Source organism: Ictidomys tridecemlineatus, unplaced genomic scaffold (assembly GCF_052094955.1).
Source record: "Ictidomys tridecemlineatus isolate mIctTri1 unplaced genomic scaffold, mIctTri1.hap1 Scaffold_140, whole genome shotgun sequence".
Classification (NCBI taxonomy): Eukaryota; Metazoa; Chordata; class Mammalia; order Rodentia; family Sciuridae; genus Ictidomys; species Ictidomys tridecemlineatus.
In genome coordinates, this window is record NW_027521246.1 from 140114 (window position 1) to 164024 (window position 23911).

Consider the following 23911-nt stretch of genomic DNA (forward strand, 5'->3'; position numbering starts at 1 on the left):
AATATTCACCTTGAATTTGAATCTAACACAAATGTTTGCTTTTGTGAATTCTTAAGAAAGTCAAGGATGTTACTTCTGTGCTATTATAATCACATACACATCCCTTTAGAGATATTTGCCAATTTTCTTCCACTTTTCATTATTGATTTTTATGGCCTTTCAATATTTGTAATATTCTGATAACTAATCCTTTATCTGTAATATATTGCAAATTTCTCTCAAATATCTATGTATATTTTCTCCCATATATCTATGCATCTGGGAAAACAATACCATAATCAAGATATAGAATATATACTAATCATACACAGCAGTTTTTTTTTTTCTTGTCCCTATGTAACCCCTCCCTCCCCTTCTCTTCACCCCCACTGCTTTCAATTATGTACATTACTGATTTTCTGGAGTTTTAGATGAAAGAAATCATATAATGTGAGCTCATTTTTTGCTTGCTTTTTTTTCTCAGTGTATTTGTTTTGGGATTTATTCATGCTATTCCTTGATTCTTTCTACTAGTACTTAGTAGGCTACCCTTGTGTGGACATACTAAAATTTGTTTATCCATTCAAATATTGTTGGACAACAGAGTCACTAAAATTTCTTTTTCAACTTGAGCTTTTTTAACTTGAGCTATCCTAGTTAGTCTATAGTATCTCCCTACAGTTAGTGATTCTGAGCTATGTTTTGTGGGCTTATTAACCAAAGTTGTCTGTATCTATGCTCATTTGAATTGTGTTATTTTCATTTTCTTATTATTGAACTATAAGAATTCTTTGTATATTCTTGATACAAGTCCTTTGCCATATAGATGCATAGAGAATATTTTTTCCAGTTTATAACTTATCTTTCAAAGAAAGAAGTTTTTTTCTTTTCTTTTATTTCTTTCTTTCTTTTTTTTTTCTTTTTCTTTCTTTCTTTTTTTTTTTTTGTACATCTCAGCAGCAACATATACTCCAAGAGTTAGTTGAGTAAATCCCAGAATCTGAGCTCAATTGTTTATGGTATTATTGGAACAAGATAAATTACTCTTCAGTGTTTCTACCAGTGAAATATTTATACATCTCCCTGATGTCAAATAAAATATTGTCTAGAACAGCACAAAGAACCCTTAGTTAACTGTCATAAAGTTGTTGACTTTATATAAGGCAAGCCTATCAGAAGTAATGAAGTTGTCATGCTGAAAATCTGCAACTTATTTAAAGTTCAGACATTATGGGCTCTAATTAAATTGAGTTCATCCTCCAAAAATCCATTTCAGAGACAATCATAAAGCTAAGACACTCCTAACCTGCTACACACAACTTCAGGCTGCTAATGATCCTTTCAGCTATGTGAGGTCTGTGGAAAAGTATTTCGTTCTTCACCAGGGCCCTATAAATTTTCATCTGCAATGTCACTGATTTCATACCTGCTTCATATAACTTGTTCAAGAATTTCTTCCAAAAGTCAATCTAAAGTGTTTGCTCTCTAGCCCCAGTTGCAATAATACCCCACAGGAAAAGAATCAGAAAAGAGTGTGAACAAGTGAAAGGAGGGAACATTGTCCTCCCAGGGAATGGCTTCTGTAAGACAGAACAATTTGACACTAGGGAACTCTCAAAAGCTCCCCAAGGAGAAACATCCACTTAAGTAGAAGATGCAAATCCATTTTTATGTAACAACATTGAGATATGCAGGATAATAATTGACAGTGTAATATTAACTGGTATGTTCAAAGAGGAGGCTTCTAATCATCCTTTGCTGGAAGTCACTGCTCACAAGATAGGCATCTATGCTCAAAAAAATGCAAACAGTGACAAAAGAATCAATTGCAAGCTTTAAAATCCAAGGGCTAAGGAATAAAATGAGTATTACCTTCTCCAGTTTCACTTCCTCTCCCTCTCTGTACTCTGATAATTTTCTGAGCTAATATTCTCAATTAAAGCTCCCTTTACTCAATTCTCAATAAAGGTCCAAGACAACCAAACACAATGAATGATTCCAGGTTAAATCTTAGATTAGGAAAAAAAATTGAAAAGGAGACTGCTGGAAAAACTGAAAAATCTTTAATATGCATGTATATTGGTGTCTTTTTTCATTGTGTTGCTATAACAAAATACCTGATGCTGGGTAATGAGAGAAGAGGTGGCCAGATGTGGAGGGGCATCCTTGTAGCTCCAGTTACTCCAGAGACTGAGACAGGAGGATTACTTGAACTCAAGAGTTTGAGGCCAGAGTGGCAAAAATAGTAAGAGCCCATATCAAAAAGAAAATGGGACTGGGAGTGGTGACATATGCCTGTAATCCCAGTGACTTGGAAGGCTCTGGCAGGAGGATCACAAGTTGAAAACTAGCCTTAGCAACTTTGAGACGCTCTTAGCAACTTAGAAAGATCCTGTATCAAAATAAAAAATAAAAACACCTGGAGATGTGGCTCAGTGGTTAAGCACCTCTGGGTTCAATTCCCCATACCAAAAAAAAAATGGTTTATTTGACTCACAATTCTAGTGTCTGGAAGTCGCCTGATACAAGTCTCTGATGAGGGCCTCTGCCTGCATTATAACATGTTGAAGAAGCAGAAGGGAAGCAGGCATGAAAAATAAGACCAACATGAGGTGGACTCACTTTAACAATCCACGCTAATGGTAACTATTCAGTTCCACGAAACGCACATCAATCCCTCCAAGAATGGTGTCCCCTTGCCCCAAAACACTTCCTAAAGTCCCCATCACCTTTTAACACTGTTAAACTGTGTACCAGGCTTCCAACATGAGTTTTGGTGGGGACAAACAATATTTAAACCATAGCTATTAGTAATGACATTGTATTAATATTAAATTTCCAAATTTGAGAAAGCAGAAGAATGCCTTGTTCTTGTGGGGAGAAGTTGTGTGAGTGTGTGGACAGAGAGAGAGAGAGAGAGAGAGAGAGAGAGAGAGAGAGAGAGAGAGAGATAGTAAGCAAATGAGGCTGCAAGTTAGCCATTACTATATCTAGATAAAGGATTACATATATTTATTATTATTATTACAACTTTTCTGAAAATTGAGCTTTTCAAAGTTGGACACTTTTGTAGATAGGCAAAAATAGAATCAGAAAAAAAAGACAACAGTGATAATCTGGTCAGGGAGTCAGAAAGGAGGCTAGTGTTGACTGTGAAAGGAGAGTGATGATGAGATAGGAGAAGGGAATTCCCCCCCCCCACACACACACACTGCCCACCTAGATCTGGGGAGGCAAGTAGCATTGCATGAAGGGATAGATGAGAAGGGCTGCATGGATTTGTGGGGCCAAGAGAATCCAAACTGGCCAGCCACATCACCCAAGGCACAGCAGAGCAATGAGCTGTGCATCATTTCCTTGGCTGCAGAGAGATGTATGAGTTTTTGGCAGCTAACTCACCTCCCTAATGCCATGATGCTACCTGCCACTCAGGAAGAATGGAGAGAAGGGATGCTCAGCCTGCTGAGTTTAAATCAGGAAAGACTGAGTTTATCCACAAGGGACTAACTTTATGTTTAGTTCTACTCAAGAGAATGAGGGTTGAATATTGATGTGAGGTTTAGTACTTAAGAAAAATGTGAAGTTTTACATTTCTTGTATACCTGTGTTTCTGTAGCCACAACAATATGTGCTAACAAGCAAATATAGCTTGAATGTTAGCAATTTATTCTGCCTTGGGCATTGGTCATTTAATCTGTATTTTGTCCCAAGGATTCCCTGTGATCAGGATTAGTAGACTAAGACAAGAAGGGAGGAGATTAATTCATGTATATGAATACCGAACATGAAGACTCAGCATTTTGTCTTACAGCCATAAAATTCCTCTTGGGAAGTGCTTCTCTGGTAAAATCACAAACACTCTTAAAGCAATCAGTACAGTAGAGCATGGAAAGGTTTCATAACATTAAAATCTAATCTTGATGATTACATAGTTGTTTCTTTAAGTCAGACAAGGCACCTTATATATATATAGTTGTAGAATTTTAGAAGATTTTACAGTTACAATCATCAACTTGTGTTTTAAATGTCAGCCTTCAAAAAAAAAACAATAAATATTCCTTGTAGTTTGTGTTGTTAAGCTAGATTTTTACTTGGCAGCACTCAAGGTGAGGATTCTTGCAACATTAAGATAACGATCTCTTCGATCTCTTCTCTATAGATGTTTAGTATCTCAGGGGATCAAGTTGCTTAGAGACCCCATGGAATTTGCGGGAAAAGCAAACTCTAATCTTGACATCTGTAATTAACATTTTATTTGACTCTGAAAATTTAGTTTGCTAGCAGGTTAGCTTAGCTGTTCTTCCAAGCTGAATAATGATTTTGCTACACCACATCCCAAATGACTGAGGGTGGGGTGGGGTGCTCTGGGGCTCTCTAGGGACTCTTCTCTTTTGGGCACAAAGTCAAGCTCTTGCTCTTATTATTAACGGTTGCCTAAATTTCCTTTCAATTCCTCTCCCTGTGGGTTTCCTAAGCTAAGCTAACACTTCCCTGATTTCTGATGCCCTTTACAGTGGTGTCACAGCCCAAAGTATATATATGCATAGATGACAGGCTCAACCAAAATCTGTGAAAATATCTGTATAATATATTTTTCCATGAAATGTAAAAATATTATCATTATAAAACAGTTAAAATTGTATCTTTACCTCAGTAACCCAGACCATTGATCACTCAGGCAAAAGCAAGTTAGGTACACCTGACCTAGATATGCATATATAAACATGAATTTTATTGTGACCAAGGCACATGCAGTTCTTGTCACCTAGCATCTTCGCCATGCATGTATGTTGTAACTCTGTGGACTGAGATGCAAAGTGCTTGGCTGACGAACTAATAAATACCATTATTAGAGAGAACCCATCTTATTATTTCTTATCACCTTTAAGAGATAACTTACTGATTTGACTAAATGGTTGAGTTGTTAGAGTATTTTAGCCACTTTTCATACATTCAACAAATATTTCTTGAACTCCTTCTCTGTGGCCTGGCCTGCCATCTTCATTGAGGATGCCACAGTGACATGCTAGTCAGGGGATAGAAGCAATGAACAGGGAATGACATTAATAAAATAACAGTCAGACGGTGATATGAGCCAAGAAGGAACAAACATGGAGCAATTGGTCATAGACTGGCTGGTACTACACCAGACCAAGGGGCCAGTGGACATTCCAAAGGAGGTCACTTCTCAGCTGAGACTTGAAATATAGGGATTTAGGTTACAGCATCATGTTCTTATTTTTGGGGGGTCATCTTATGACTTGGACGTGAAAAAAAGATCTTCTTAACACACATTTAAATAAAGTTATTGAATATACATCTTATGGATGTGGTTGTACAGTACACACTTAGTCTAATTCCTTTTAAAATCTTCACTCTCAATATGCTCAGCTTCTATCTACTTCCTTGTTAAGCTTCACCCTCAAGTGCTGTCATATCACTGGAATTCATTTTAGAAATGTAAGTGGCAAACCTAGACCCATTAGCTATAATTGATATAAAAATCCACAAAAGATATTTCAGTGGGAACAGAACTGGTCTTGTAGACAAAAATAATGAATTCATTGCTCCACCAGCTGCCCTAGACACACACATCTCTACTTCTATCACTGACCATAATCATCCAACAAAATTAATCTGTAAGTGCTTATGATGAAGAGCAGTTACCAACACATGCAGGCAAGCATTCTTACATTCATATCTTCTGTGAATTCATCAGCCAGCAGTTCCCATGCACAGGGTAAGGAGCAGACATATTTCTTTCCAGGCAGTTTATCTATTGAGATGCTGTAGGATGCTGTTCATCTATCATTTTGGACTTCATATACCATAAGTCATATTGCTTATGATTTGTAGTCAACAGAGAGGGCCTTCTGAAGATGTCCCCAAGCAAAGTTATAAGAGAAAAAAAAACTAGGCATATAACCTTATACCAATCAATTATTCTACCTAAAATCAATTTTTATATGTAAAAAGAAGATATTAAACCAGACAAATTCTAAGTTCTAATTTTAAAGAAATAATATCTGAAGATTTTGAGTACTGTATCCATTGAGAATATGCTTGGTGGTAATCAATGAAAAAGTTAATAGTAGCCTAAACAAATATGTTGGGTTTTCCCACATAATAAAAAGTCTATGGAGGTAGACTTCAACAGGTTTTGGTTGAGCAATACCACAATGTTCAGGCCAGACTATCTCGTGGTCTTTCCCCATCTTATAGCCTCCAGTTCACAAACTGGCTCCAATAATTGTAAAAATCACATCCTCATAAATGTACTGAATAACTGGAAGACTGGGGGAGAAGGGAACAATGCCAATCTATGGTTCTATATAGCAAACAAAGTGCTTTATAGAAGCCCCTGCAGCAGCCAGAACCTCTGATTTTATGTGTCACCCAGGCAACTATAAACCCAAGGGTGGCTACAGAGCTGGGTATCTTATATCTCCACCCTGAAGAGTGGAGATCCCTTTCTCTTCATTTTGTCTACTACAATTATTTCATTTCTGTCTCCTTAATTATAACTCCTTCTCTGTTTATTTCTGTCTCCTTAATTATAACTCCCAGGATATTACACCAAAATATAGGCATGGAACCAATACTAAATGATGGAAGAATTTAAATTTGTGAAGACATTGGCTATAGGAAACATGAGTTGAGAAAACTAAAACCAAGGGAGTCAAATGGGAAGTCCTCAATGTTGTCAAAACAAACCAAGTCTAATGGTTGAACTGTTTTTGAAAAAGGTTTTTCTTTTCTAATTTTTGGAAATACAGGTTGAATAAGAATCTTTTTAAAATTTTTCCTATTTGCTATAATTAGTTATACGTAACAGTAGAATGCATTTATGCACCTTGATATATCATACATAGATGGGATATAATTTCTCATTTTCCTGAGTATACATTTGACAGAATCATATTGGTCATTTAGTCACATATATACATACAGTAATAATGTCTGTTTCATTCTACTGTCTTTTCTATCCCCACATCCCTTCCCCTTCCCTTCTATCACTTCCTCTATCTAACCTAAGGTAATGTTATTCTTCCCTAGTGCCCCCTGCCTTATTGTGAATTAGTATCTACATATTAGAGAAAACATTCAGCTTTTGGGTTTGTGGGATTGGCTTATTTCATTTAGCATGATATTCTCCAACTCCAACCATTTACTGACAAATACCATAATTTTACTCTTCTTTAAAGCTGAAAAATATTTCATTGAGTATATATACCACATTTTCTTTATCCATTCATCTATTGAGGAATACCTAGGTTGGTTCCATAGTCCAGCTATTGTGAATTGAGCTGCTATAAACATTGATGTGGCTGCATCACAGTATGCTGATTGTAAGACCAAACTTAACACCAAAAAAAAACAAATCCCAAAATAATCCAATCAATAAATGGGCTAAGGAACTGAACAGACACTTCACAGAAGAAGAAATATAATTGATCAGCAAATATATGAAAAGTATTCAATGTCTCTAGCAATTAGAGAAATAAAAATCAAAACTACTATAAGATTGGGAATGGAACCACCATTTGACCCAGCTATCCCACTCCTTGGTTTATACCCAATAAGACTTTTAATTGTAAAGAATCATAAATAAAGCAAAAGTGACCCCCTTTCTTTCCAAGCATTCTATACATTTTCCTTCTTCCTCTGCTCCATTATGATAGGTCCTTCTGAAATCTGCTTTCCTCTATTGAATTTACCCTTACCTTGTCTGCACAATTGCTGTGTTAGATTATTATGACGTGTTGGTGGTAAAAGCAAAGATTCAAGCCAGGCTGTCAGATGTCAATCTCAATACAACTCTTACCTGCTGATATCACAAGCAAGTCACTCAACCTGGTTAGGGCTCAATTTCTTCATCTTTCAAATGAGATAATACCATCTATCAGAGGACTGTTGCAAAAGTTAAGTGAGTTAATCCTTATAAGACACTTAGTACAGTGACAGCTAAATAACAGTGTTCAATTAATGTCAGCTATTTTCATTATATGGATATATGTCAAGCAGTTTTATTAATACTGAATTGATAAATATTAAATTTTTTAAAAATATTTGACTTTTATAAATAGTCCATCCATTAATATACTTGAAGGTATACAGTTGTCTAATAATTTCCTAAGGATACAGTCCCTCAAACGTAGTTGCTGGACCAAAAAACATCCACATTTTAAATTCTGAGACTTATTTCTGAGTTTCTCATCAGAAAACTTGTTCCAGGCCATGTAGGGGGTGCTGGTTTTTGTGTACAAGAACACCTGTTTTCTCACACCTTTTCTAACACAAAATATTAATTTTCCAAACTTAGAGGAAAAAAATTCCATCTTTAAATTTGTATTTCTTTGATTAGTAAAAATAATTAAAAATTTAAATATTTTAACCATTTTTTGAAATGCAAAACTACACTGAGATTCCATCTCACTTCAGTCAGAATGACAATTATCAAGAATATAAGCAAAAAATAAGTATTGTTTGGGATGTGGGGATACTTTTCTGGTGGGACTACAAATTGGTGCAACCACTCTGGAAAGCAGTACGGAGATTCCTCAGAAAACTTGGAATGGAACCACATTCAACTGAGTTATCTCACTCTTCAGTATATATCCAGAGTACTTTAAATCAGCACATATAGTAATGCAACCATATCAATGTTTATAGAAGCTCAATTTACAATAGCTAAACTATGGAACCAACCGAGGTGCCCTTCAACAGATGAATAGATAAATAAAATGTGGTATGTGTACACAATGACGTATTACTTAGCCATAAACAGAAAGACTTCATGATATTTGCTAGTGAATGGATGAATCTGGAGACTATCATGCTAAGTGAAATAAGCCAATCCACAAAAAAATCAAAGGGCAAATGTTTTCTCTGATATGTAGAAGCTAACCCACAATAAGGAGTAGTGTGAGAGGAAGAAGAGAAGTCCAGTAGATTAGACAAAGGAGACTGGAGGAAAGGGAGCAAGATAGGAAAAGGAAAGACAGTGGAATGAATATGACATAATTTTCCCATGTACATATATGAAAACAACACAGTAAATCCCACCATCATATATATCCATAAAATAGGATCTTAACTAGAATAAGATATATTCCATGCTTGTATAATTATATCAAAATGGATTCTGCTGTCATGTATAACTAAAAAGAACCAATAAAATTCATATTTTAATGATTATTTTGATTATTTCCCCCAGAAATTAACTGATTTTTTGTTATAGGTGTTAATTGTCCGATATGATGTTTAAAGAAAAAATTCCAATGACAAGTGAGTCTGCCCATTTCCAAGCATTTTCTTTTGCATTCTCAGTGACTGTTACCAAATTCTTCTCAGTTTGAAAGAAATGTATAGTAAAGGCAAATTTTCTACATTTGTGAGACACATCTCTTTAGTAAAACCTATAAAAATGGAAAAAGTGGAAAGATGGCAGGGGCAGGAAGAAAACTGTTTTTAATGAGAATGAGGTATTGAATTATCTGCTTTATTTATTTTATTTTGAATATGTTTTGATTTGATTTACCATTATTTTGATCTGTCCCAAACTGCTAAAATGAGCCTCAACTTGTTTGCTAAGTATTCTTGGAGTCCTTATTTGGAGGGAATATAAGTCACATAGAGTACCTTTTTCAAAAAGCTTCCATTTACCTTAACATCACTTGGAGTTGAATTATATATATACCCAATTTTGGAGCTTAACTTTCACACTAAGAATGAGAGTCTCCAAAGATATAGGCCAGACAGCTACATATTTTAAAGACCCTTCCCAGGAGATTCTTACAAATACCAATGTTGGAAAAATTTAGGAATATGCCAGTTTAATAACATCTATTTCTTAAAAAATAATGAAAATCATTACTAAGTACCTATGTGCCAGTAACTATTCAGGAAATTAAACACTGAACTAAAAAAAAGTCCATGTTCTAATAGAGCTTACTTTATAATGAAGAAAGTCAAACAACAGACAAGTAAATGTATATTATTACCCACAGTGATAAGTGCTATTACAAAGAATAAAGCAAAGAAAAAGGAAGAAGATGTGTGGTAGGTTCTTCTTTATATTATTTATATATTGATCAAGAATCAAACTTTCATTGGTCTATTCTGTAGACAATAAAGTTACTCTAATATCAAACTTAGTGACATTCCAATTTCTCAATTCACTTGAGTTAGGGGCTGTTCTCTATCACAACATGTGCTTGCTTCCTTCTGTCCTCACCTACTGGTGAGGTAGTCCTGCAGACTACTGGCCCTATGGAGTATTAGAAAAAGATGGATTCAAAGGCGAAAGGGCCAGCCACCTCCATAACAAGATCTTTAGCAAATTAAGTGAGGTAGACAGGATAGACAATAGTAAAGCAGTGGCAAAATATGAACCAAGACAACAATGATAGTCCACCCAAGCCTAATAAATGTTTGCCGGAATCTTCAAGAAATGTACAGGCCATGGCACTTGGAAGCATCCAGCACAATGGGTAGCACCAGCAGTTGCTGAGGCTCTGCTGGGAAGATGAGTTTACTGAGCATTCTCACTCATGCTTGGAGTAAATAGAGGTCTAGGGGTGTGATCTAGAGGGATAAATTGAAAGGTTTGAAAGACCTTGAAACAAATTACTGGGCAAGAAGTTTTAAGACTCTAAACCTGAAATTCATCCAGAAACCCATACCAACAGATCCGCCTCTGTCAGAAATAGCTGAAAACAGTAATAAACATATTCCTTGGCAGTTAGAGTTGTCTGTGTAGCCCTGAGAATTCAGATTAGAGATTCTTAACTGGTATCCATGCATTTACTGGTCCACGACCCCCTGAAGTAAGCATACCTTCTATGTATGTGTTTGCAGAGGGCAGGGGAGCAAAGAGCACTGTGCATTTTTTCTAAGATGTTCCATATATTTCACTAAAGTAAACTATAACCCAATAAAGCTCAGGACCAAGAAGCAGCATCCTATAGACCTTAAAATGGAATACATAATTCCACCTCAGAAGGCTTCTAGTTAGGATGACTGTCACGAAAGGCTTTTTCCACATGGACCCTACAACACTGACATCCTCCCTGAGAGTTGTAAAATGCCTCATGCCTTATGAGTTAAGTCCTTTGCACAGGGTGGTAAAAGCTTCATGTTCATTATTAAAGACTTGCTTTAGGCACTTTAAGAAAACACATCACTGTGCTAGTTCTCTATCAATTGATAATAAGCCACTCCAAACATTGTAGAGGTGTTTACTTACAATTCTGTAAAGTCAGCACTAAGGGCTGGGTTCCGCTCAATGATTCTTCAGCCTAGAAATCACAAAACCTGAGTTTAGAATCTCCCAACATCACTTTTGTTACATCTTTAGACATAACAGGCTAGAAGGCCAGCCTAGGTTGAAGGGGGTTCAAAAACAAACTTCATCCCCTGATGAAAGGAGCGAAAATAAGATTGCCAAGAGGCTCCACACAGAAGCATCATTGTGAACATCTTTCAAACAATAGCACACTTGCATACTGAAAAATGGTATATCATCTGTGATGTGATTGCAAACATCCCCGAAAAAAAATTAGTGGGAAAATTGTTAAAACAAAAATCTCAAAAAATTATTGTTGAAGTCTGACCGTGAACACATTGGGATTATTCACATTAGTCTCTCTTTACTTTCATGTGTGTTTATGATTTTTTAAATAAAAAGGATAAAATAAGCTATTAAAACACACCCTCTCAATTAATCCTTACAATATTTTTCTCCTCTCCTTTTACATATGGGGATATTGAGATAGGGGCAGCCGAGTGACTAGTCTTTGCTAAGGTCACTCATACAATAAGAGTAGCTAATAATGAATGAAGCACCAGCACCTTTCCAAACACATTGAATATCACATCCTATATAATCCTCACAACAGCCACAGATGGTATTATTATATCCATTTCTTAGATAAGAAAACCTTTCTAAGTTCACAGAATAAGCAGTGGAAGTATGATTTAGATCCAAGAAATGTGGCTCCAAAGTCCTTATTCTGTAAAGAAGTTAAGCTGAGATTAAAATCAAGCTTTGTATGATTCCCATTCTACAGTGCCAGCTTGGGACCTCTAAAGCTAGGTGCTTCCTCCATCATATCCTTCAGTCCAAGACCTCTCTATGTTTCCTCTCCCAAATCTGTTCATTGCAAGATTGGATGGATTTACTTGTCAGTAGTATTCTCCTAAATATCCCAATCCCCCACACTCAATCAGAAATTTAATTGTTCCACATAATGCCCTTGTTTTCTTCCTATAAATAATGTAATGTTTCTATTAGTACTTTCCATACTGTGAGGTCTGATAAAAGGTTCACTCATTTTCCAATGCACATAGTGTTCTAAACCAAAATCATTTGAAATATATTTTAAAGACTTTCCAAATCTTATGGTAAAATTCCTTTTTGAAATTTTCCTTTCTAATACTTATAACTATCAATGTATAATTGTATTTATTTTAGGGTGAGAATTGTAAGGTTTCAGAGGCATCATTGTAAAGTGAGAAGCAAGAATAACCATGAATGAAGCTTCTTTCCAGGGCGACCTAAAAACAACTGAATGGAGCAGCCTGAGAATTTGTCCATTCTCTTCCTTATAAGTGGAGGTGCCACTTCTGAGTACCCTCCTAGGAGTTAGAGCATCAGTCACCCCAGGCTGAAGGCACTGCTCACTATTCTCAACCCTGAGAAAGCCAAAAAGTCAGAGGGAGGGATTCACTCTTGTGTCATGTGAACTGTCACTAGGCTCTGCCTGAAGGGCTTCTTCCAATCAGCAGAAGTGTTCTAACCTAACTGCAGTACTGGTGTGTAAATGTAGATTAGGGCTAGGGGTGTGTGTGTGTGTGTGTGTGTGTGTGTGTGTGTGTGTGTGTGAGAGAGAGAGAGAGAGAGAGAGAGAGAGAGAGAGAGAGAGAGAGAGATGGATGGGGTCCTGAAATCTAGAAACATGCCAAAAGTTTACAAATGAAGCACTCCTTCTAAGAATTAAGTGCTGATACCGACCCCCCACATACTCAAAAAAAATGCCATGATATTTTATTGAAATTTAGTATATTTCTCCAGGGTAACAGAATATCTGGACTTGTGTCTCTTCCATTATTGAGAAGAAATAAGTAAAATAGTGCCTTCCTCACAGAAGCAAAATATAGGATTTGCTTATCAAGAGCATTCTCTCAAGCAGCCCAGCTTTTCAGGGAAGATATCAGAGAACTGAAGATATTGATTCACTGATTGACTTCAAGCTATCAGTGGTTTTTGATGCTTTACCTTCTTAAGAAATAAAATTAAGGAGCATGAGAAAGTGGTGTCAACTAATTACAAAATTTAGTACAGACATATGTAAAGTATATGGGCTATGTAGGTGTGAGTGTATATGCATATGTATTTGTGTGTGTATGTTTGTATGTGTGGAGGGAAGGAAGGAGAGAGAGAGAGAGAGAGAGAGAGAGAGAGAGAGAGAGAGAGAGAGAGAGAGAAGACAGAAGACAGAAGAGAGATAAGACAGAAGAGAGACAAGACAGAGAGGCAAACTCTTTACAGACATACTCCTTAATCACCCAGGTCTCAAATTCAGTCTAAAAACACATAAAACAGTCAAATATTTAATAAAAACACAGTTGGAACTTGACCTCAAATATGTGTAGGTGCATTGTACATATCAGGTTTCCCAGAAACAGAAGTCATAAAAACACATTATTTATTAAGAAGTGTTTTCTCTCGCCCTCCAAGTTAACTCTTCCCCTGGCAACCATGCAGCTGTTTCCTTCTGGACACAGGTTGGGCGTGGGTACTAACTTTTATGCCTTTTTGTTCCCTAGAACCAGACAAAAGTACTCTAAATTTTGAATTCTCTTTAGCTTTCAGAATTTCAGAGAAAATAAAAATCCATACCAGAATATAGGGAAAGTTGATTAGCCAGATACTGTGAGGAGGTCATCCTTGAGAGATTTGGGGGACTTTAACCTTAAAGACAGTGCCACTCAGCCTGTGATGCACTCTTGGTCACAGCTCTCAGCACATGCCCTTGGCAGTCACGGCCACCAGACATTCTTCTTTTACTGTGGGAAAGTGTCAAATCTTTTCTCTGTGTGTTTGCATATTTGGGTCACAGGAAATGGTCTTCACATCTCACTCACAGGAATAAATGAAGTGTGAAAAGATTTTAATATCACATAAATGCTTCATGTCTTTATCAGATTGGATTTGCTTTTGTTTCTTGCATATAACTTCTTAAAAATTTTAACAATTATAAAAGTAATATTAAAACATGTACACAAGATAATAAAAGAGAAGAGTGGGAGAAGCCATATAAAGTCATGAAAAGATAACTAATTACTGATAGCTTTTTTGTTTGGAAGTCCTTTTTCTTAAAATATGAATTACAAATTTTTCATTATTGAGGTCATCTTCATGTTTTTAAGAAAAGAGCCTACAAAATTATTTATAATTTTATCACAAATAATTCAGAAACTTATAAAATAATTGACAATGTTATGATTTTGTTATAAATAATGCTTCCTGAAATAAATAGTAAACAACAATGAAAACTGATAAATAAGCCTAAAATTGTATCTATTATATAATTGAAGGCCACTAAGGGTAAAGGAAATAATATCAGCCTTGGTTAAATTCAAAAGAGATGAGTTTGTGTGCCAGCTTTGACACCAACCCATAGTGTGATCAAGAACAAATTACTTATGATAAGTTCAGTTTTATTTGTAAATTATGGGACCAGCTATTGTCCATGAAGTCCCTTCTAGTGCTAAAGTTGTCTGATACTAAGTAGAGAAGATCCAAAAGTTGAGAACTACTTCTCTATATTTTGCCTACACTTGAAGCCACATTCAAATTGCTAATTCCATTTTCCATTTATAGATGAGCTTATCCAAATGATCAAAATTAATTCTTCATCAATGAAAATACAGCCAAAGAAGAAAATCAACTTAAGAGTTATTCTGTTGGTCACAAATTCATTCATGCCTTAAACAAACTAATTGAAACATGACAGAAATTACAGAACTTTATAGCTACAATATAGCTGAGTTCTTTCCCCCAAGCAAATATCAGATTATCTATAGCAGGATTGAGAATTCCATTTGAATAAAAGAAAATCACAGAATCAGGTTGGAGGACAGTGGAGCCATACCATAGTCAAATCTTTCTGGCAAATTCAAATGTATACAGGAACAATGCATGAAAGTAATATAATTGTCTCCTTATATCTGACTCACCTTACTGAATAATAATAAAATGAAAAGAGGCAGTGGTGAACTGGAAAAAGTACAGCCAGACCAAAGATCAGAATGAATTACTGAGATGAGGAATGTGGGTACAGGATAAAAAAACATTTTGATTTTCTAAAACAAGCTGACAATCCAAATGTGTGTGTGTGTGTGTGTGTGTGTGTGTGTGTGTGCGCACGCGCGTGTGTGCATATTCCATACATATTCCATTTCTAATTTTGGCTCAAAGATTTTTCCTACACTGTATGTGGCAATGTTGGGCTACTAATTTGTACACAAATTTACATGGAAACCCAACTTTCTCCACTTTCTGTAACAAGTATTGCCCAGAGATAGTACTGAAAAATTCCAGAAGAACTGGAAGACCAAGACAATTGGGAAAAACAAGGATTTATCCTGGAATGTGCTAAAACAATGTCAACATTTAGGCAGAAGGAGATAGATTTTTAGAAGCATTTTCTCCAAATTGTTTTGAGTTTGTTCATCTAGGAATAAAATAGCTGATAATGATTGTTTTATTCATAAGTAAATAGAGATGCAGCTTTTTGATTTTCAGTGTTGGCATCTTAAAAGATAAATTAACCCATTTTATGTGGACTTAAAGATCTATTCTCCACTTGATCTTAGCCAAAAGGCTGAGAATCGATGGGGGTCTATTCTCAATATATATGATTATCTTGAATCAGGTGTGACAATTAACCCAAAGCCTCTTTTTTTCCAGCCACATGAGAAAGGAGGAGCATGGTGAAGAAACAATCATTCCATCACTTTGCTAATATGTAAGTGTTACAATACCTGCCCCTCCTCTTGTTCCTATAAAAACATCTGTGCAAAGTGGGCCCAGCTGATCTGCAAGTGTGTTGCATGATTCGGGCCAGCTTCAGCCCTTCCCATGGCCCCTTTGTTTTGTCTTCTTGCTGCCAATAGACATTTCTCTTTTAAACATCCAATGCTTACTGAAAAAAATCACTGTTATCAGGTTAAAAGTTAATGTGCTTCACCTGTTTCACTTCCTTCCATTAGTTAACTTGGACTAGCACTGAGGGATTTGACACTTTACCCGTTTGCCCATCTTCTACTTGGAGGAAATTATAAGGGGATGCTCAAGAGTTGTTCATCAAAATGTCAAGCACCAATTTGGTCAAATAACTACAACTTCTGCTTTCTGGAAATTGTTGTGAAATCTCACTCCTTTTCCCTTTGTGGATACTGCTGTTGCCCAAGAAATACACCAACCATGACTTTTAGTCCTTCTTGGGATGGAGGGGAGGAAGGAAATATCAGGAATGAGATAGAGGTGAACAGTCCTTTGAGTTTCAGGCCAAAAGGCATCCAGACTGCTTAAGAAGCCTCCTGAGATTAAGGTTCTTCCAAGACTGTCAGGGACTTTGAAAGTTTCCATTAGTTCGGACTCACTAGGCTAGGAGAACAGTTCCAGCTGGGAATAATCTTAACTCCAGCCAGGGCAAAAGGTATCTGATATTCAGGTAGATTAAGGAATTATAATGTGAAAAAAGAATAAGGAAAAACAAGTCTTAAACCATAGAAAAGACTCAAAATGACAAAAAAAAGAAAGAAAGAAAGAAAGAAAGAAAGAAAGAGAGAAAGAAAGAGAGAAAGAAAGAGAGAAAGAAAGGAAGAAAGAAAGAAAGAAAGAGAAAGAAAGAAAGAAAGAAAGAAAGAAAGAGAGAGAAAGAGAGAAAGAGAGAGAGAAAGAGAGAAAGAAAGAGAGAAAGAAAGAGAAAGAAAGAGAGAAAGAGAGAGAGAGAAAGAGAAAGAGAGAGAAAGAAAGAGAAAGAGAGAAAGAAAGAGAGAAAGAAAGAAAGAGAAAGAAAGAGAGAAAGAAAGAGAAAGAAAGAAAAAGAGAGAAAGAGAGAAAGAAAGAAAGAGAAAGAAAGAGAGAAAGAAAGAGAAAGAGAGAAAGAGAGAAAGAAAGAGAAAGAAAGAAAGAGAGAAAGAAAGAGAGAAAGAAAGAAAGAAAGAAAGAAAGAAAGAAAGAAAGAAAGAAAGAAAGAAAGAAAGAAAGAAGAAATCCCAGCACTACTGCAGCTAAGATTCCTGAAAGCAAATCCTAGACTCCAGATTCAGGTATTCACCTCTTCTGTATCCTATCTCTTTGCATAGCCATACCCCTCCTCTTCTGCAGTTTTCACAACACCCCTAGGAAAAGGAAAATCTTCTTGGCTCACTGGGGGATTTTAAGCAGTCTTTAATTCTTAATATGCTGATGCCTTTTTTTTGGGAGGGGTGGCTGGGAGTTACTGGGAATTGAACCCAATGCTTCATGCATACTAAACACATACTCTGACATACACCTCCAGTCCCTGCATGTTTATCTTCCACTGATGCAGCTAGAACGGGTCAGAGCTAAAGTAAAAATCCCAGATTCTGAGGACTAATGGGATGGTGCTCTCTCCAATCCAAATTTGACTGCTGTCTTTCCCAAGGATAAGCCATGTTCTCCTACCAATGAGTGTTTCCAAGCATGCATAAGGCACTGGTTTTGTTTCTCAGCACAGCATATAAATAAGTAAAACAAAGGTCCATCAACAACTAAAAAAATAAAAATTAGATATTAAAAATAATACAAGGTTCCAGTTCAATTTGAATTTCAGATAAACAGTAAATAATTTTTATTATCCATTGCAAACATTGTCTGGGCATACTTTTAAAAAAGTTTCATTTATCTGAAATCAAATTTAACTGGATATCATGTATTTTATCAGGCAACACTACTATTGCACAGAGATTTGTGAAAATGTTTGAACTTTTAAGGCCTAATGAACTGAAGAAGAAAATTCATTCCACAAAGCTATTGAATAGGAATTTTAACAATGCATAAAGCTCTTAACAGCCAGGGAAAAAAAAGGCTAAGGGACTCACTTGATCCTACCTCTTTATATGATCAGCTGGTCCAGTGATTCTCCACCATAGCTGAATATTAAAGTCACTCAGGGAACACCTAAATATTTCTGATACTTACATTCTGCCTGATGCCACATGATACCAATAAGCAGTGAAGCTGAGAACCATTAAACACAGTAAATGATATTTGCTAATAAACGACCATGTGACTTGTTTATGTATTCATAATACCATGCTTTCTCTCCTTATTTTAGAGTGTACTCCTATCTATAAAAAGTTACTATAACAGCATGCTGTTTCACCAACAACAGCCTCATCCATCTCATTTTTACCACAACTCTTGAATACATTAAGAGTCCACATCAAGTGATTGACCTATATCATCTAGTTTATGCAAGTTTACTCTATGGTATGCACACAACCACAAAAATCATGTAAAGATGCAATTCTCAGAACGTGGCCCTGTTGTTAAGCAATCCATGACTAGGTAATAAAAATGCTGGTGATTACACCAATTCAATTAAGAAGCCATACTTCATTTCTGTATAGATTGCTTCCCCTGAGGGGAAGATAGTGACACCAACCTCCAGACTAACACACAAGAAAGCAAAACATAATCCAGGCTTAAATGTAGTTATAAGGAACTCTGACCTTTGCTAAACGCACACTGACCCCTGGAACTGTTTGTCCTCTAACACTTAAAAAGTTACTCAACCCCAAGAGATTATTCAGCCATGATCTAACACAAAATGAAAGAGCATTACTTTAGTGCCAAAACTGCAAAGATCTGAATTTCCAAGGAAGCATGCTTTGTGGGAGGATGTGGGCTTTGGCCCAGCTGCTTGGGTAATCTGAAAGCCAGAGGAAGATATGACTGTAAGAGAAGACACCTGATGAGTTCCAGGACTTCATTTCAGAAAAGTATTTCACCAGACTGACCAATTTATCAAAGTGACCAAGTGCTGCCAGCATCATGTAGCATGTTATGGGCAAGTTGATGGGATGCTTTTGTGATAAAGCCACAGTTCTGGCAGTCTGCCAGGTGGTGGACCATTAAGTACAACCATTAGTACAAAGAAATGAGACAGCTATTTTAGAACTGCCTGAAGTCTCATCACCCTGGTAGGAAGAAACAAAGATTTGAGGTGCTGGGGATATAGCTCAGTTGGTATAAAGTGCTTGCCTTGCATGCACAAGGTGCTGGGTCAATCCCCAGCACCACAAGAAAAAAAAAAAAAAGAAACAAACAAAACAAAGATTTGACTGTATGGGCTATCTCAAGCCCACAAAGCACTTTCTCCTTTTCTCATATTTTGAGAATACTTTGGAAACATTAAATTATATTTTAGAAAACAACTAACATTTCTCTAGCATTTCTCACGACTGTGCTTTTGGGCCTTTTTAGTTGCTCATTTCATAGCTAAGGAATTTTAAGGATTAGTGAAATAATACACTCAAATATTTTTTATGTGTGAAAATGAATAGGTCATGTACCACATTGTTTTTACCAGGATATAAATAAACCTGCCCAGGACCTGAGGAAATATTAGAAAAGTACAAGTTGTAAAACTTTAAATTCATCAAGCATAGTTCTCCTTTTAATAGAACTTAATATATAAAGCTCTGTATTAGACACAATGAACACTTACTTCTGCCAAGGTTTCTTTGCTTTGTAGTCATCTCCAAAACAGCTATTTTGCATTCTAAATTCACTATTTAATTTTAAATGCTTGATAGGGATCTAGCACTTGACTAGCATCTGCAAAGCCCAAGCTTGTTCCCTAGCACTGGAAAAAAAAAAAGAACAAAATGTTTGAATTGGAATCATAACATTAAGGGGTGAATTCTCAGTGAGGAAACATTGGTTCAAATGAAGAACACCTATAATGTCATAGATAGATAAAGCAATTGAAATTGCAGAGGATATCAAATAATCCGAACACTTATTTAGTATATACTCCCAGGGAGATTTTTTTCATGAAAACTGATTTTTAACAAATGTTCAGCATTTTCCAACAAATGTTCATTTTTAACAAATGTTCAGCATTTTATTTATAAAAAACTAAGGATAAATAATCATAATTCTTTTACAAGTACTTTAATCTCTCAAGGAGATACAAAGGTTTACAGATTCATTATTTATATCAATAAATTGCATTTAATATTAGTGCTTTGAATATGTATTTTTTATTCACTCATCAGACTCAATCACTGGGATGTCCTGGACAATGTGGCACTTGCTGGGAGAAACTGTAGTGAGGTGACCATCCTCCAAGAGCTTCCAGTTTAGTGGAGGAGGCAGACATAAACTACTCAAATTATCATAAGTGTTTTGAAAGATAAGCACAGAGTGCTATGAATTCTATGTAGAAGACAAGCCCTAGGCTAGGAATTCAGAAAAGGGTCCCAACAGAAAAGACATTTGAGTCAAGACAATGCTCTCAAAAATAACAACTAATATTTGCTGACACTATGCTAGTGTTAGCTCATTTAAGCTTCACACATACTAAATCAGGTACACTGATTATCCTATTTTGTACATAGGGAAATGGAGGCTCTGAAAGGCCAACTAGTTGGTTAAAGAAAACCACGGCTAGGAAGTAACAGAGCCTGCAGTAGGAACACGGAACCTGACTCTTGAATGTGTGTTATATGCATATGACTTAAACATTAGTCATAGATCTCTTTAGAGGAAAGAATGAGAAAAGTGAATTAAGTAGAGAAAGAGTATTTCAGATGAGGGGTAACTATGATTTTGAAGAACTTCAAGGGCTGGGGATATGGCTCAAATGGTAGCGGTAGCACGCTCACCTGGCATGTGTGCTCAGCCCGGATTTGATGCTCAGCACCACATACAAAGATGTTGTGTCTGCCAAAAACTAAAAAAATAAATATTAAAAAATTCTCTCTCTCTCTCTCTCTCTCTCTCTCTCTCTCTCTTAAAAAAAAGAACTTCAAGTCTCAGGATTTAAAAAAATATGTGCATTTGGCTAATCTAACTAAAACCACCTCTTCCAACAGAATTTAATTTCTGTGCCAGGAATGTTTTGTTCAGAAAAAATATTTGCAAAGACTGTCACCTAGTGGCAACAAGCAGGAGACCAGGAAATTGAATTGTCACAATTCCCACTGTGATAATTGGATATCAAAATGAATAATTGTTCCAGGCAGGCAAATTTGACTGTTTAATTGTAACAACAGTAATAAAACCCAGTCTCTTTGGGAGCTACAGTGTGTAGGACCATCTTCAGCTCTTTAACGAGCTCTATTTTGCTCTTCATAGATGAAGTCCTCACTCAAAGCAAGTGTGTGCTATCCCAATATGGTCAGCATTTGTTGGTTAACTTCTTAGCATCAATTTCTCTCACTCCTGCCAAAAGCACTGCATTTGTTCTTTGAGTGATTCATCTTGCCTTTCATTTTCAGCCATGCTGGTTCCTTACAATTTATTCTACCATTCAGCTCTGGGATACCCATCACCTTGATTCCGTGATTGTTTAAAAGATGGGTATGTGAATGAATCCAAGCCAATGAGATTTGTCACTGGGACTCTAGAAAAGTGGATTTTTTATTAATACCCTGTGTTATGGACTGATTTGTACCCCCAAATTCATATGCCAAAGCCCTCATTTCCAATGAGAGTTGAGAGAGGGTCTTTAAGGTTAAATAAGGTCATAAGCGTGGGACCCTAAAATACAACTAATGTCCTGTAAGAAGAGGAAGAGACACCAGATATGTCTCTCTGTCTCTATCTGTGTACACACATAGGAAAGGTCACAGGGAGAAGGAAGCTGTAGTACCTAAAGCAACTATTAAATAAGTTTGTGTCAAAATAAACACAGCTTGTCAATGCAATACAGCACCTCCTTCTACACCACTTCTGCTAACTAAATGGTCTAAAGCAGTCACAATGAAGGAAAGATAATAAGCGAGCTACATCTGTCTATCTACATTTTGAACAGCTATAATATTAGGAGTTATGATGGGAAGTAGGCCGGATTTTTTTTTGTTGCTGTTTCCCAGTATCTAGAGTCCCCTTCTATGCTGGGTAATAACTACTGTGGAGGAAACGGCCTCTCATTATATAAACTGAAAATTACAGATAAAAGGTTATGTTTTTATTTGTCTGGCCTCTGGCATTTAAGGAATGGTATCTGGACCTTATCGGGGTATAGGAATCTGCATCTTGAACTATAAATCTGAAGTATGTTAACAGAAGCAGAAACTCTTTAGAATTCATTTCACTTGTGACATCTAGTGTCTAGTGGTGGTACTGGTAGCACTCTCATTAGACCATTCCTAGACAAATTGCAACTAATTTAAAAATCATAACTGACTTTAACAACTCTAAAATTGGGCAGCCTGCATGACCACAAGTTCAAAGACCTCCTTCCAGCAACATGATCAGATAGTTATTTACAGATAGTAAACAAAAATAAGGCATATTGATAGTTTAATGGGTTAGAGCTCAGCACCTTGACAGATTTGAATCAGGTAGCTACTTAGGATAGACTGAAGCTCAATCGTAGAAATTGACTGAAGGCCAGCTATTCATTAAACATTTAGCAAGAGTGATTTCATATTGGTTTGGTTTACTGAACCCTTTACAGGAGTCTACTCCAAATTTATGTCCTCCTACAAATTTTATCTAACAATTTTTATATGAGTAGCTTCTATGATAATGCTGTTCCCTCTTCCTGAATTCATTTCTTCTTAGCTTTGCCATCCCTCAAGACTTTTCTTAAAATGTCACCTACACTGCAAAGTTTTAAATGACTAAACAAAACGTATCTGTCCATATAATATTTACTGTAAGGCTTATACCACGCAAGTGGTGTTCATATACAGCCCTATAGTTACTTTTATATTTCTCAATACTCCACTATGTTGTAAGCATCTCCCAGAAAGTAGTTATCATATCTCTGAATTCCTCCTGCTATGTCTACCTCATGGTGGCCACTCAATCCTTTACTTAAATGATACTGAGTTTACTTTCTCCTGTAAAAGGAGGAGGTAAAAAAAAAAGAAAGATCTTTGGATTAGTTATTTCATTTCATTACTGGTCCAGTCTAGAATAGTGTCTTCCTGACTTCTGAGTTGAGGAATCTTTGTTAAATGACAGGGGAAATGGTATTTATTTCATTTATCAAAGAACACAGGGTTGATTAAAAATGAATGAGCATTTGGTTCATTCAGGCCCCAGATGCATCTGTTATCTTTGTTGCTTATCTTAAAACTGAGATTAGTCTTTTGTAATCTGATCTACTCAGTCAGAATAAAAGTATCCAAAGAAAGTGAAAAGAGGAAAAATCAAGGAGAGTGTGGCACCCCAAAACATAAAACAAAAAATCAATGAAAGCAATCAACTCTTGAGAAATTTCAGCAGAAGGAAGAACTAATTATTGACTACTTGATGTTGCAAGATACAAATCACTGGTGGATTTGAGGTGTAGCTCAGTGGTAGAGCACATGCTTAGCACATACAAAGCAAGCAGTCCAATTCCCAGTACACACAAAAAAAAATCACTGGTGATCTTGAGATGGAATATATTGTCTGGAATTGAACCCAGCTGAAGTTGGAGCAGGCAGGGATAAAATGTAAGAAAATGAAGTTAGTAATTGTAAACATTTTTTTTTCAGGTGTTTTGTTACAAAGAGAAGCAAACAAATAGGGTTGTACCTGATTGGAGTCAGGGAAATTGTTGTTGTTGTTTTGCAATGGCAGTTATTACAGAATTTTATCTATTATTATTATTATTACTATGATCACTTTGCAAAGGCAGTTATTACAACATTTTTTTTTCCTGTGGAG

General features: G+C 36.1%; 1 pseudogene across 1 annotated transcript in view; it reads left to right on the plus strand.

Moving 5' to 3' along the window:
• The window catches only part of LOC144372649 (ribosome quality control complex subunit TCF25-like), a 50601-nt pseudogene extending 29123 nt beyond the window's left edge, over positions 1 to 21478 (plus strand). Inside the window, exons 13-14 of the transcript XR_013432596.1 lie at positions 15956 to 16013; positions 16258 to 21478. The product of XR_013432596.1 is annotated as a ribosome quality control complex subunit TCF25-like (transcript). The remainder of the gene's footprint in view (positions 1 to 15955; positions 16014 to 16257) is intronic.
• The last annotated feature ends 2433 nt before the right edge of the window (positions 21479 to 23911 follow it).